Source organism: Marmota flaviventris, chromosome 2, assembly GCF_047511675.1.
Source record: "Marmota flaviventris isolate mMarFla1 chromosome 2, mMarFla1.hap1, whole genome shotgun sequence".
Lineage (NCBI taxonomy): Eukaryota > Metazoa > Chordata > Mammalia > Rodentia > Sciuridae > Marmota > Marmota flaviventris.
In genome coordinates, this window is record NC_092499.1 from 45,347,889 (window position 1) to 45,364,124 (window position 16,236).

Consider the following 16,236-nt stretch of genomic DNA (forward strand, 5'->3'; position numbering starts at 1 on the left):
CTGCCATGGTAAATAACAAAGATTTTATTTGACATAGCCTTTCTCTCTCTCTCTCTCTCTCTCTCTCTCACACACACACACACACACACACACACACACACACCACACACATCAGATTTGTGCCTTAGCCAGTTTGGTCTGACTGTTTCCAAGTAGGCCAACTTGAAAGAATTGATTATCCAGAAAGAATTTAAATGCCAGCTTTTAGTAAGACCAGATTTGCCTCACCTAAGGATTCCCTACTCAGTAGCCAATTTCAGATGAGTCATGTCCTCAGCGTTTGAACAATGTACTGTGCTTTCTTGAGTTACTGATTATTTTACTGCACCAAATCGTGTCCCATCTGTTCCTGTCTGTTTGTCTTCCCCTGTTCCTGTTAACTTTTTATCTGTCCCCAACTTCCTGTGGTTTCAGCCAAACCACTTTTTTGTTAAAAGTTTTTCTGGCTCTCATAAAAGTTGCAAGATTGTAGAAAATAGAAGGCAAGAACAAGACAGAGAATGAGCATGTTAGTTTTAGAGGGGCAGTAAACAACCTAATATCAGACTTTAGAACTTAGTTTAAACTCAGACAAGCAAAAGCCTGCTTTATTTTAGAGCTGGGTCCAAGGACCTAAAGTAGACCTAAAGTAACTGCATACTGTTACCAACTAAACCTGGAATTTCGATGTTCCTCACATTTGACCTGTTGCTTTTAGCCAGTCTGTTCCAATCTGTTGGAACAAATTTGCATCAGCCATCAGATGTACAAAAATAATTGAATCGGTTTCATTTCTACAATGCTGTTAGTATCTTAAATTAAATGCGTTATAGTTGAGTTAGAAATCCTAATTTTAGCCTTTTATAGGCAAAAGGCTAAAACATTTAGGATTATCACAATGTTATAAATATTTCACCTCTATATAATATTGACATTGTTCAATATCACACATAAAGTCACTGAAGGAAGGGTTAAACCCGAGAGCCCATGCTCTCAGTCTCCAAATCATTGGTAATACTTTGCTGAATCACTTAGTAACTTTGCCTCACATTTTCATATAGATTTGAAGCAATCATGAGTATTTAAAACTGAGTTCACCTGCAAAAGAGTAGATGATCCAGAGAAAAGGTCAAACTTGAGTTTTCTCTTCTTTGAAATCATGTCATTTTTCAAAAACAAATGCATTTCTCACATCTATATCAAAGTGGTTTTTTTATAAGTAATGTGAACCTTGGGCTATTAAAATCATTATTTTATTTCAGAGCATTATTGGGTAGTCCCCAAATGGCAACCTTCAGTGATTCCTCAAAGGGCTTTGTTTTGCAAATGAAAAACATTTCTGAAACCTTCTCTTGTCACTTTCTTCTTTCTTGTAGATAGTCTGGCTGCAACTCAGGGCTGGTCTCATCCTCCCGCCTTGGGCTGATCTCTGGTTCCATCATGTTGTCACTGCCTTTTGTCACATTGACTTTCCCAAGATGAATATTTCTTCTGAATGCAGTTTGTCCACATGAGCCTTGTGATCTGGATGTGTGCACTGGTTCTCTTTAGGTGATCGTCTTTGAAGTTCAGCAAAGCTGCTTGTTCTCCCATGGATTCCTGTCCCAAGCTACCTCTACCAACCCTCTCTCTCCAGTGAGACTTTTCTGTTTGCCTCCTTCCCTCTCTATCCACTCTTTGAAGTTCTGCAGTTCACCAAATTGATGGTCCATTAAATTCACCGTCTGGAATGACATCCCTGCCAGTACTTGACCAATTTCATGTTTCAATCTGGATTTTTTTTTTAATGATATGATGCCTATGTTTATTGAAAGAGGTTTACCCAAAACATCAACATTTGATTTGATTGTAGCATAGAGAAGAAACATTGGTCAAAATTAAGTAATTTTCAAAATTAAGTAATTTTTAAAAGCACCATTCTATTTATTTCATTTTAATAATAATCTATGCAGCACTTCAAGACACATCTATAACAGTGTTGTATATTACAAACTGGTGATACTCTACTATTCAATTATGTACAACATTTTTGTTTTTTATGCTTCTTGAGGTGGTAATGAGAAAAAAAAGTTTTTTAAAAAAGTGTGCCTTGCTGTATTTCTTATACCATTTATTAAAAAGCTGCTTTCATGGTAAAATTATGTTAGTTTAAAAGGAGGAAATAGCAAGGTTAAGATGTGTGAATAATTTCTGTATATATGTATAACCAAGTACAAACATTGATGTATAATGACAGTATAAAATGCTTTCATGTTTGTGATGTCTAGTGATGTGGAAAATATAAGCCTTAAATCCATTAGATTGCATGGTAATTAAAATTGGCATAATAAAAATAGTTTATTGGGGGAAAAGGAAAATTAGTGATCTCTTCTACCTGTGTTCTTTACCAAATTGTTTCATCTGGTTCTGAAAAATATAACATGTAGCAGCTTCCAAAATATCCAGATTGCATAGAAGGCATAAAATTACTTGAATTATAGACTAGACATGAAACCTACACAATTTTCGAAATCTTTCTGGCCACTATAAAGATCTTGAAACAAAAAATGATGAAAGGCCAGTTCCCCTAAACCAATAAAAATGTATACTAATTTTATTTCCACATATCATTAATGGTTTAATGTTGGATTTCAGGATATCTTGTATGTCTAATTTATTTTAAATAATTCTTTCAAGTGGATTTGATAGAAAGATGGCAGAAAAGTATAGAAAATTTGACTATTATTTTTATTTAAACTATAGATTTCAGGTATATTTATTTTGTGTAAAAGAAATCAGCAGAGAAGTATTCCATTTGGTCTTTACTAATGCTTGTTAAATGCAGTTTTTAATTTATTTAATAATTCCTACTAAAGTGCCTGACACACAGTAGGTATTCAATAAAATTTTCTTAAATTGGAATATCAAATTAGGAAACATGGATGACATATCGCTTCATTTTGAGAGAACTACATTAAAACATGTACACAGCTAGAAAAAGATATAATGCAATATAAAATCACACAATATATAATCAATTTATATCATATTTCAGAAAGGGAAAAATGTTATGGGTTCATGTAGTCACAGAAATGACAATCATTCATTTAACACATAATTCATTAATACCTTTTATCTGCAAGGCACTATTCTAGATTCAGGGAATGCAACTATGAACAAACAGACTAGGCCCTGCCCTGAGGAAGCTTACCTAGGGTAGAGACAAAGTGAACATCCAGACAACATTCAGTAGTTGTCCTGGAGGTGAGGAAGAGAGCAAATAGTGAAAGAGGCACAAGTGAAGACGTAGCAATGAGGGACAGAGAGGAAGAAACAGGATAAAGAGAGAGCAGAAAGACAAGAAAATAGTGGAGTTTTATTGCAAGGATAATAGAAGAAAAGGCCTATTGGGAGGATTTAATGAAGGATCTTCTAAAAAGCTAAATCGGAGCTTTTGTGTGAAGTATGCTAGGAGGTAAGGAAACCTTGTAGATTCTTTGGATTTCACCTGATTTTATTTATAATCAGAACTTTATTAGCACTGCACCAAGAACACTACTTATTTGTAATTCTCCCACTTCAATAAATATTTGTATTTTATGTCCACTTTTAATCTTTTCCATACATAATTCTGAGTGAATCATTGTAGGCTTTTGAATAGGTAGTCATTTGTTCCAAAGGGGTGTTAGGCAGACATCTAGTTGCTATATTCAAAAGGATTACAGAGGAAAGAGATTAGAGATAATTGTCTAGTTAGGAGGCAGCTATAGTAAATAAGCTAGATTTGAGACATGATAGAGTACACAGGGATAGTGGCCGGGGATGTATAGAAAGAACAAATCCTAGAGTCTTTGAAATACCTACGAGTATTTTGGACCTCTGTTGGAATATGGTATTATTTTACATTCTGAGAAAAACCTAAATTTTTCCTGGATAGTAACTAATGTCAAGTCTGCATCTATTGATAAAACCTTCAAAGAATGAATTGACCATGGTGTTCTATTTACATGCTCATAAAAGACCTTGAGTTGTTCAAAGTATTTACTAATCATCTGTTTAGTATTAACACCAAATTTTTAGATTGACTTTTAGGCGTATTGAACAATGCCTTTTCTGGTTGGAAGAGATGGAAGAGCCTCAATTTTACATCCTGCATAGATGCTGTCTCCCCAGTTACCCTTAAAAACAGCCACACAAATTCTGCCTGTATATCTTCCAGGGACAGTGGTTTGTTATCTGTTAAGGCAAACTGTTTTAGGGATGGGTATGTCTCTTTGTTAGAATGCTCTTTCTTTGGTTGCTAAAGTGTGTACATTCCCCCCTGCCCTGTCTTTAATTTTGCTTACTGGTCCTGGGGCAGCTTAGAGTATCTGCTCCCTATTTCTCATGGCAACCCTGAACATAATTGAGGCCAGTTACTCATTCTCTCCCAACCACTATTCCTCCAACTGCCCTTCATATGTCATGATTTTCAGATTTATTTCAACCTGACTGAATGTTAACAGACAGAATCCTTGAAATCAAGGAACTGTCTTCATCATCATACATGTAGAAAACTATCTGAACATTTAAGTGCTAAGTTTTCTCTAAAAATATATTCAAGATATATGTTTATTCTATTATTGTAAATTTCAATAAATAAACAAATAAATAAGTGAATAAATAAGAATCCACTATTTCCTTCAGTGGCCCAGTCCAGTGCTGGAGTCATCTTGAATCTTTTCTTTACATTGAACAAACACAACCTGTATCCATATAAAACAGGGTCCCTGTATCCATATAAAACAGGGTCCTCTTCCACTTATTCATCCATTTAGTCATTTAGTCATTCAACCCACACGCTTCAAATGGCTACTTTTATGAGGCACTGTGTTTGGCAGCAGGTACACAAAGGTAACTAACACATGGTCTCCATCTCCAAAGGGTTTACAGACTTTCTTTTGAAAGAGCCTTTCATATCCTTGAGTGAAATGATTATGACTTTTCTCCAAATTAAATGATGACCCCATTTACTTTGTTTCTCATAAAGTTCTTTTTTTTTTTTTTTTTTTTACATTTTCAAAAATCTGGTGAGCAAGGTAGTATACAAAACCATTTAGATCTGACTTTTAGAAGAAGTACAGTGGTCTTAATTATAGAAAAGAAAGTGTTTTTCAGATTTCTGCATCCTGAGTAAATATGCATTTTAGACAACAACAAGAAAACAGTCTAAATTTAGAGCTTTGGATAACCTAAGTTTGATGACTTTGTTATGTTTGTCTCATCCAGTTTAGGTTTTATCTGTTCTATAATTTCTTGGAACAAAGTAGGTGAAAATATCAATACAGAATGAAATGACCCAGCTATTTCTTATAAGTAAAATGGCTTTAATGTCCAAATGAAATTGGAATTATCTTGGAATTTTAAAGAATAAGTGATTTTTCAAGTATCATGATTTTTCTATTTCAGATATCATTTGAACCAACTAAATTTACTGCTTTATCTCTTTTTTCTATTTTAACAGTTTTTAATCTTGAATAATTTCAAACCTATAGAAAAATTGAAAGACTATTACAATGACATTTGCACACTCATCACTCAGGTTCATTTATTGTTACTATTTGGTAGTAGTATTTACTTCCTTTCTCTGCGCGCGCACACACACACACACACAAAAAAAAATCTGTGAAGACTTCAACACATATCATATGAGAACAAGGGCATTTTTCTACAAGTCTACAATTTTATCTTCACACTCAAGAAATATAATATTGATACAATAATATTGTCTGATAATCTATATTGAAATTTCTCCAAATGTCCAAATAATATTCATTTTCAGTTGTTTTAATCCAGGCTCCAAAACAGATCACATATTAAAGGTTTTGTGTCTTCTTAATCTTAAACAACTTAGTCTCAAATTTTATTCTTTTATCTTTCATAAAATTGACATTATTGAAGAGTCCACGCCAGTTTTATGGAATGATGCACAATTTGCATGGAACCTCTTTATTAAACTCAGGATGATGATTTTTTTTTTTTTTTTTTTTGGTGCTGAGGATTGAACCCAGGGCCTGTGTGCATGCAAGGTAAGCACTCTACCAACTGAGCTATATCCCCAGCCCCTCAGGATGAACGTTTATGTCAAGTATGGTACCTAGGTGATGATGTGTTCAACTCTTTAATTAGAGTGAATAAACACTGACACTCTTGATGTGTCTCAAAGTTCACAGTTTATTGTTACAACTCATGCTCTGTTAGTCTCAGGCAAGGATCAGAAAACTTAGGCCCAAAGGCCAAATCTAGTTCACTAGTATTGTTTTGTTTTGTTTGTACTGGGTATTGAACCCGGGGGCACTCTGCCACTGAGCTACATCCCAGCCCTTTTATTTTTTATTTGAGACAGGGTCTCACTAAATTACCAAGACTGATTCAAAACTTTCAATCCTCCTGCCTCAGTCACTGGGATTATAGACGTGTGCCACCACACCCAGTCTCCTAGTCCCCTGCCTATTTTTCTTTGACACGTGAATTAAGAATGATTCTTACATTTTTAAGTGGTTAAAAAAACTCAAAAGTATATTTCATGGCATGCAAAAATAAAAAGGAATACACATTTTGATGTCTAAAGTTTTATTGGAACAAGGTTACCCATTAGTTTACATAGGGCTGCTTTTACACTGTAACTACAGCATTATGTACTTGCAACAAAAAACTATATTGTCTGTAAAGCCTAAAATATTTACTGTCTGGCTCATTGCAGGAAGTTTTCTGACCTGGTACGTATTGTTCTAATTTCTGACACCATTTTCTTAGATAGATTTCAATTTATAAAGTCAATATAACATAGAAGAACTGGAATAGTTTTTTTTTTCTTTTCTAGATTTTATTGCATTCTTAGTTCCTATTACTTTAGAAAAATAGTGTGCCTTGTTTCATAAACTAAAGATTTCTCCCCATGCATAGTTTAAGGATTTAAATTTAGTTCCTTAACTATAACCATTTTTTAAATTATAGATGGACACAATACCTTTATTTTATTTATTTTTATGTGGAGCTGAGGATCAAACCCAGTGCCTCACATATGCTAGGTAAGTGCTCTACCACTGAGCCACACTCCCAGCTCCTGTAACTGATTGTTTTGATGGGTTAGTCAATTAAATACTAATTAGTTCAATCAAAACCATCAGAAAAAAATGATACAACCTAAGTTCATGTCAGTACAGCAAAAATTGAAATCTTTTCTCTGAATACTCTCCTAAGCAGGCCAAGGAATTAAACCAAGCCATTTCACAGTCAACTTTTTAAGTTTTATTTTTCAACTCCCTAAAAGTAGAATGATCGAAAGATTGTATATGATATACCTTCATTTCCTGACTGCTGGTCATAAATACAAATCTAAATGTACCAAGGAAATAAGTATTCAACACTGACCTTGCTATGCCCCTAGGTGGAAATTCTTGTTGGATAAAAGATCTTCAATGGAAATGATCCTTTTTTGCTTTTCTCTTGGTTTACCTGTGACAGCACTGCCCCCCTCACTGCTGCATACCTAGCCATACTAAGGCTTTAGCTCCCTCTTTAAAAACAACCATATACCTTCCATATAATAATAATCTTTTAATTTGAGACTTGCCACATATTTGTGTGTCTGGAATAAAATAATAGTGATTTGTGCTGGTCAGGTCCACAATAGGTTTCTTTACCAAAGGCATTTTTGACCAATAGTTTGGGACTATTCTGACCCTTGATTAATGGACTCTCACCATAGCAGAAATTATGCAGATTTTATTTGTCCTTGTGTTTTGAAGCAAATCAGTTGCATAATGCAACTTTATCAGGTTCTTTTCCATCACAGTACACAAAACTTGGGAGGTGTTCACATGTGTGAGACTTGTGTTAAATACATTTGGGCTATTATAACAAAAAACTTTACAAAGCAAACGTATACGTTAAAGTGTGAAAGCTGAGAAGTCCAAGATCAAATCAACAGAAGATTTAGTGTCTGGTTAGGGCAGTTCTCTGCTTGATTGCCGCAGTCCGGCTGCAGCAAAATAACCGGGGAGTGACGAACAACTTGTGTACGTTGATACAGCAGGAGTGGAAGCCGTTTATTGTAGGACAACAGAGGTATTTATACATTACACACAGCTTATCTAACATAAACTAGATACAGCAGTCAACCAATAAGGAATCTCCACACTTAATGGCTCGCTGGCGTTACTTCACAAACCACTCCCTCTGGCATTTTGCCAGGCGCCATCCAGACTTGTTTACAGACTCTAACATTTCTCCCTTTTGTTTAATTTAAATAACGACCATAGTGGTTTTTACATAAACACCATAAATAATCTGCTACTAGCAGAAGGGGAGGATACAAAATGCCACAATACCAAGCCAATTGATGGCTCCATGCAAGAAGCCCTTGGAAAAATTATACCAGCGCTTGATGCCAACTTGCTGTGTGCTCCCATGGTTGAAGGGCATTGATGAACAAGCCCCCGCAGGTGTCTTATACGGGTGCTAATAGCATTCATGAGAGCCCCCCTCATGACTTCATCACCCACCAGAGACTCCAACTCTTTACCACAGTGGGGATTAGGTTTCAACATATGAATTTCTGTGAGATACAGACTAGAAGAGACATTTCCAGGCTTTTGTCAAGCATTAATAAGAAATTTCCTGTATGGGCAATCTTAGCTTCCCTCTCTCCTGCTCAAGGAGGGTATCAATTTAGAGGATTGGAATGACATTGCACTAAGGGTAACTTTGAAGCCCATCTAATTCATACTTAAACCACAACAAAAAAAAGTGAATTCTTCTGGCCAGGCATGGTAGCACATGCCTGTAATCCCAGCAGTTTGGGAGGCTGAGGCAGGAGGATCGCGGGTTCAAAGTCAGTCCCAGCAAAAGCAAGGCCCTAAGCAACTCAGTGAGACCCTGTCTTTAAATAAAATACAAAATAGGGCTGGGGATGTGGCTCAGTGGTCGAGTGCCCCTGAGTTCAATCCCTAGTACAAAAAATAAATAAATAAATAAACCAAAACACTTTAGCGTTTTATTATTGGTTACAAACGTTAAACATCATGTTTGAGAACCATTGAATCTGAAGTTTACACTTTCTTGCTTGAAATGAGGTACTCCAAAATATGAGAAAAGGCTCCCAAAGAACAACAGGATCAATTTCATACAACTCCTGTATAGACAGACCCAGATGATCTTCAACTACAAAACACTCAAAAGTTTTCTGGTGAGTATGTTCTTCAAAAAAAAAAAAAAAAAAAGTGAATTCAAAATGCAAATGTAAAATGCCATAGAGTTTCTCCTCATTTACAGTGGAAAAATGGCCAGTCCCAATGGTCTGGCCTAGGTAACTTTGCCCTTGTTAACTATGGAGTCAGAGCATCAAGATTTTCCAGGTATAGACAAAATCCTTGTGTTTCTACCATTTAAGCTGTCATGCTTATAAACTTTATAGATTGTGCCATTGTTGTTTTGCCTTTCTTTATTTCATTTTATGTGGGAAAGTTTGGCAGAATCTCCAGAATGAAATTTGGAATTTTCTCCTACCATGAGGACATATAATAGTGGACTTTGTTAATTTAATACAAATTTATAAATGCATGACGTAATAAATATACTGTGTCTTTATGCACACTTAACTTACCACTAAAAAAAAAAATCCAAACCCTATAAACAAATGGAACATTACAGAAAGAAAGTATTATTCAGCAAAATTTATTCAAGGACTTAAAATGATTGAAGGCATTAGGAACATAAAAATGCTTAAGATCCTCTTTAAATCCTAATATTCCCTAACCAGTGGTTTATAAAATATACTCAGAGGTTTATAGAATTAGTCTGGTTCTATTAGTTGATCAAGTTACTTACACTAAGTCAGAAATTCAAAACAAATAATAATTCCTTCTGTGTGGTTTGCTTGCTTGCAAATATGTTTCATTTATTTTAAAGTGTCTTTTAAAATACAAAACCAAGTTGGCGAAATTTATCTTGTTATTAGAATTGTGTGAATATCAAATCAGTCTTCATATTTATGCTCTCATCCCTGCTGGTCAAATGACTAATGATGCTTAATGGCAAGGTTTCATAAAGTAAAAACTTCTTAACTTTCAAGAAACAATTCCATTTTTGCATGTTCACGATTTGCCTCTTCTAAATACTTCTATCAGCATTATAAATTTCTGGATATTCTCTTCTAATATACCAAATGATGTCTTTCCAAGCAAAGTATATTTTTAAATATCTTTTTTAAAAAAATATATATTTATTTTTTAGTTGTAGTTGGACACAATGCCTTTATTTTATTTATTTATTTTTATGTGGTGCTGAGGATCAACTCCAGGATCTCACACATGCTTGGTGAGGGCTCTACCACTGAGCCACAACTCCAGCCCCTATATTTTTAAATATCTTTTAAAAGTAAAATTATTATTCATTTACAAGTTGAGGCATTTTCTATAAGAGTGAAACAAGCTTTAATGGGCTTTTTTTTTTTTTAAAGATACAAGTTCTGATTGATTCAGAATGATTAAAAACAGACCCTTCCTATCAACCAGTGCATGCAGAAGGAAAGGGCTAATTTTAAAGTTTATTTTCCATCCAGATAAATAAGAATTTATCATACAGTATTCACTTAACACTCATATATATGTTGTTAAGTTTCCTATCTGTATTAAATACTTATTGAATATATAACTCATGCCAAAACTAAGGAAAGAATTTTCATTTTAAAAAGTAGTTCTTATAAAAATTCTATAGGAAGAAATGATAGCTAAATTAGCACTTGAAAAAGGCCAAAGAAAATTATATACTGTATATAATTATGCCTCATTATGACCTCTGCACATTTTCCAGAAAAGTTAAGCATTAAAAACACACACAACAGGAACACCTTAAAGGTCAGAGCCTGATGAAAGAAAAATGCAATAGTTAATTATGAAGGACGAGATTAATGTTCTAGTGGGAACATACATTTTATCATTACATTTTGCTTGAGGAATGCTTTAAAATATGTGACTTCCCATCCATGTGCTTTATTTCATTTCTGAAAAAGGTAGTAAGGGAGACAATCCTATAAAATATCAATTAATTTCAATTTAATGAGATAAAATCGTGAGTTTTGCTATGATTTCTAGGATCCTATATGTGATTTTTCTTTACATGAGCCTATTCTCCTCCAGGAGATTCTAGATTTAAGAGTAAATACTGAGGTCTCAGTTTGCAAAACATTTTACCTCAAAATTTTTCATTATCTTCAAGAGGTTTTCCTAGACTACGTTTGTTGGATTTTACCACTGGCCACACAGAAACTATAGACATTTAAAGTAACAACTGGTGACCATTTTTTCACATTTAAAAATAACTTCAGATTTGTGGGATAATATAAAAATAAAGCTGGATTCACTGATTATTACTATTCCATCCCATATGCTTCCCCTCTCTCCCCCCCGCCCCTCTTTCTCTATTTGGTTTTTATTTCTCTAAATTAGTTGAAAATAAGTCACATACATCATGGTCTTTTATCCCAAATTACTACATTGTATGTTTCCTAATGGGGAAATAGCTATATTCTCTTACATAACCATAATTACAGTTATCAACTTCATAAATATCCATATATTAGAAGATACAATGTCTTTATCTAATTTATCTTTCCAGTTTTGTCAGTTTTCCTGTTATATTTTGTAGCATTTTTTTTCCTTCAGTATATGATTTAGGTATTGAATTTAGGTATCTTTGGGCTTCCTTAAAAATCTGGAACTATTTTTCCAGCTTTTTATTTGTCTTTTTTATGACATTTATAATTTTGAAGAATAAGCCTCACCTTTTTAAATAAATTGTTCCTTATTTTGTGTTTTTCTAATTTGTTCCTTGTGATTAGATTGAAATTATGCATTCTCAATAGAAAAGTCACATAGTTGATATTCTGTCTTTTTCAGGTATCTTATTGGGAGAAACACAATGTCCATATGTCTCCTACTACAGATGTTAATTTTAGTCACTTTATGGAAAAAGCACTTTAAAATTTATGCAAATATTCTGCCTCTCTTCAAAATTTTCTCTTTAGCATTTATTGATATATATATTTTGGTAGCAGGAATTGAACCTAGGGGAGTTTAACCACTGACCCACATCCCCAGCCTGTTTTATTTTGAGAAAGAGTCTCACTAAGTTGCTTGGGGCCTCACTAAATTGCTGAGACTGACTTTGAACTTGCCAGCCACCCAAATCACTGGGATTATAGGCATGCAGTGCTTGGCTATCCCCTGATAATTCTTACCTAATTAATCTTTACCAAGATGGTTGTAAAATTATTATTTTCTAATTTTTTTGGTGGGGGAGTACTGGGGATTTTTTTTTTTTTAATTCAGGGATATTCGACTACTGAATCACATGCCCAGACTTATTTTATATTTCATTTAGAGACAGGGTCTTACTGAATTGCTTAGTGCCTCTCTTTCGCTGAGGCCGGCTTTGTACTTGTGATCCTCCTGTCTCAGCCTCCCAGGTCACTGGGATTACAGGCGTGTGCCACCATGCCTGGCATTATTTTCTAACTTTAACATTCTTTTCATATAATCAGTTGGTTATCGGTGTTATTTCACAGTAAATAAGATCCTCCCCTCCATCCCTAACTGTTTACCTTAGTCCTGAACTCATGAATTCCTTTTGTCCCCAATTGTTTATAATACATGGCTCTTCTTATTTAATTTGCTCAAGTTGTCCCAATTGGAGCCAGTGGGAGCCTCTTCAATCTGGCTCTACTATTCTTTTAACATCTTTTAAGCAACTCCTTACTTTTTAGTATAAAAAGTATTCAAGTCTTCTTTTACACTTATGTGGTTCCAGCCCTTGAGCAAATTTGTGTGTGTGTGTGTGTGTGTGTGTGTGTGTGTGTGTGTGTGTGTTGCTGGGGATCAAATACAGGGCCTCTCAGGCAAGGCAAGTGCTGAGCTATACTCGAAGCTCCATATCCCGGCCCTTGAATCAGCCACTTCTCTGAGAAGCCTTGATTCTTTGAGGATTAAAGAACAAGATCTGAGTGCTAGATGTACTTATTGCTACTGAGGTGTTTGCTTTTGGACCCTTTCAGTCAACAGAGCAAGGAAATGTTTGTACCCATACATGTATACGTACACACACACAAGTATATATTCACAAAGGCACATTCATAGACACACACAAACGTGACTACACCTGCACATACCTTATTTTAGAAATCAAGACTTTACATCAGTATCTGATTTCAAACCATTCTCTTAGGGTTCTTTCTTAATTCCATATTTGTATTTCTCTTCTTCCACCATGAAAACCCTGGACACTGACAACATCAACCCCTTTACTCATTTGTTAAATAAAATACAATACATTTAAAATGGTATTAGAATTGCCTTAGAAGCATTACAATAAACAACCTAACATAAAAGAGCTCAGGATGCATTTGTAATTTTTCCCTAGCCCATCCTCCCTTTCCCACATGTCCCACCCAGCTCAGTACTGAAGTGTGTGCTTAAACTGTTTCAACGTGATTCCTTACATGGATTTGTTTTGTACTTCCTCCTCCCTCCCTTCCTCTCTTCCCTTCAGTATTTCTTCCCTTCAATACAGTTATGTCATTCATTCAAAATAGTTAAAAATAAGTTCATTTATTTCAGTTCTTTTCAATTTAGTCTATTTTTTCTTCCTTTCCTTTCTTATTGGCCTAATTTCATTTTTCTAACCTGTAGAATAATTAACCTGCTTTCCAAGTTGAAACCATTCAAAAAATATACCCCGAAAATGATCACTTCCTTCTCCTTCCTTCTCATCCCTTTTCCTTTCGGCCCTTGGAAGTATGCAAATCCATTGTCTTCTGACTTATTCTCCCAGTTTCTTTCTGTAATAAGAAGCATATATATGGATATTTTCTTATCTTCTCTTCTTTCTAGCCCAACAGTTATCATACTTTGTGTATCTTTTGCCTTTGATTTTTAAAATTTAATATCCCTAGAAATCACTGCAAATTAGTTCATAGAGATTTTCTCCAGTCTTTTTTATAACTATATGACACTCACTGAAATAACTTTTGAGGTTCTTTCAAAACTACAAAAGGAGATTTAGAGTCCATTACATGCCTGTATTATACAAAAGAATTAATGACATGAGAAAAAAATTTCAGGTAAGGTGCTGGCATAAGTGGCCATTTCTGCTCTGCTCATTGTCTAAGGGCAACTGTATTTTGAATCCAGCTTTTCATGCTTCTGTTTGATTTTCCTTATTCTCTTCTCTCTTAAATACATACCTTTCTTGCCATCTCACCTGTTTCAACAACTAGAAAAATTTCCTAGGCCTAGAAATGTGCTTAAATATTTATTGTCATGAAAAACCTTTCTCTCAACCAGAGATAGTGGTGCACGCCTGTTATCCCAGCAACTCTGAAGGCTGAGGCAGGAGGATCACAAGTTCAAGGTCAGTTTTGGCAATTTACCAAGACCCTGAATCAAAATAAAAAATGAAAAAAGGGCTGGGGATGTAGCTCGATGGTAGAGCACCCCTAAGTTCAGTCCCTGGTACAGAAAAAAAAATGAAAAATTAATGAATAAATAAATAAATAATAAAAACTTTCTCTTTTGCTCAATGCACAAAAACTCCCTGCTGGGTTAGTCATTTAGGGTGAAATCCACTCAGTCTTCAGCTGGCCAAGTCACATCAGCACTCACGTGGGAATAGGTGCACCCTCAGCAAGAGACACATTTTCCTCCTTTTTCAAGTGGCACCAAATGCCCTCACTCTCCTTCCCCATCACATCACTATTCTTCCTTATCAGACTTCTCACAAGCTTTATAGTAGCTGTGTCCCTCCCATTCATTCTTTCTCGGTCATCTTTTCTCTGCCCCTTCTACTCTATTGAAATTGCACAACTATAATTTTTCAGGATGTTAGAATCCTACCAAGTAGACAAAAAAAAAGGTTTGGGTGGTTGATACTCTTCTTAAAAGTCATTTTTCTTCTGATTTCTGAAATCTGAAATTCTCCTCTTTTCACTCCTACCTTTTAACACACCCGGCTTCTTCCTCCCCTCTCTACTGCATGTCTTCTTTCCGGTTGCCTTCAAAGCTTTCCTGTCTTTTCACTCTACAGTTCCCGAGTTATTTCTTTACTCCCACAATTTCAACTCACTTCTAGGTATGTAATTTTTCCAACACTTTGTCTCTAAAGCTTGACTTTTGTTGGTGAGTCTGGGTATAGGTCCTTTTATCCAACTGTCCTTCCACCTGGCACTTTCCTCAGGCCCTCATACTCTGAAGCCAAATATATAATTTTTTCACACTCTTTTATATCATATCCTATCTCAGATAATGGCATTAACGTTTTTCCCATTTGTTCAAAATTCAAATTTGGGGTATCTCTTATATCTCCCTCTGTTTCTCTCATCTTCCAAATGTGATTGAAAAGGCACTGGTCGCCCCTTCCTGTTTTAGCTAAATAGCTGATGTAACTAAAATATCTAACCAGAACAGTTGTAGAGGAGGAAAAGTTTATTTGAGGGCTCATGGTTTCAGAAGCCTCAGTCCATACACAGCCAGCTGCACTCCTAGGGGCTCGAGGTGAGACAGAACAACATGACAAAAGAGTATGGCAGAGGGAAGTGGCTCACATGGTGATCAGGAAGCAGAAAGAGAAGGGTCTCCACTCACCAGATACAAATATATACCCTATAGCTACTCCCCCAATGAACCATTTCCTCCAACCACACCCTACGTTGCCTCCAGAAAATTAACTCAGTTAATTTCATCAGGGATTAATTCGCTGATTAGGTTAAGGCTATAACCCAACCATTTCTCCAAAACTTCTTGCATTGTTTCACACATGAGCTTTTGGAAGATACCACATAAACTATAACACTTCCCCACAATTTGAAATCCTGCTTAAGTACCTTCTGTTCCCACTGACATCTGATGCCAGGACTCCCAAGACTCACACATGGCTCAAAGCAATAATTTCCTCTCTATTCACTTTGAGGTCACTCCCAGTGCTTACCACTTTGCCTCAGCCAATAATTTTTCAGACTCTTTTATACCATATCCAATGGAGTCCTTTATGAATATCTAAATTTATGCTCTGATGGAGCTGCAGATAATGCTGGTGGAACATAGGGCCCATCCTTCTTCTCAGGGCAGCTTACAAACTTGGGGAGATATAGTCACACATATGGATCAACTAGAGAATTATGCTAGGTCAATGGTGCTTGGTCTATTTTGCACAAGGCTCATTTGAGGAACCAGTGAAAATAAAGAC

At 35.3% G+C, this 16,236-nt stretch overlaps 1 protein-coding gene across 3 annotated transcripts in view; it reads left to right on the top strand.

The window, feature by feature from the left end:
* The window catches only part of Akap6 (A-kinase anchoring protein 6), a 578,346-nt gene that overhangs the window by 510,928 nt on the left and 51,182 nt on the right, over positions 1-16,236 (top strand). Inside the window, exon 14 of one of the 3 annotated variants that reach the window (XR_011706597.1) lies at positions 5,997-6,026. The gene's annotated coding sequence lies outside the window, so the exon portion shown is untranslated. Of the gene's footprint in view, positions 1-1,355; positions 2,640-5,996; positions 6,027-16,236 lie in introns of those variants that run through there. The other 2 variants (XM_027929539.2, XM_071607828.1) reach the window with 2 other exon arrangements.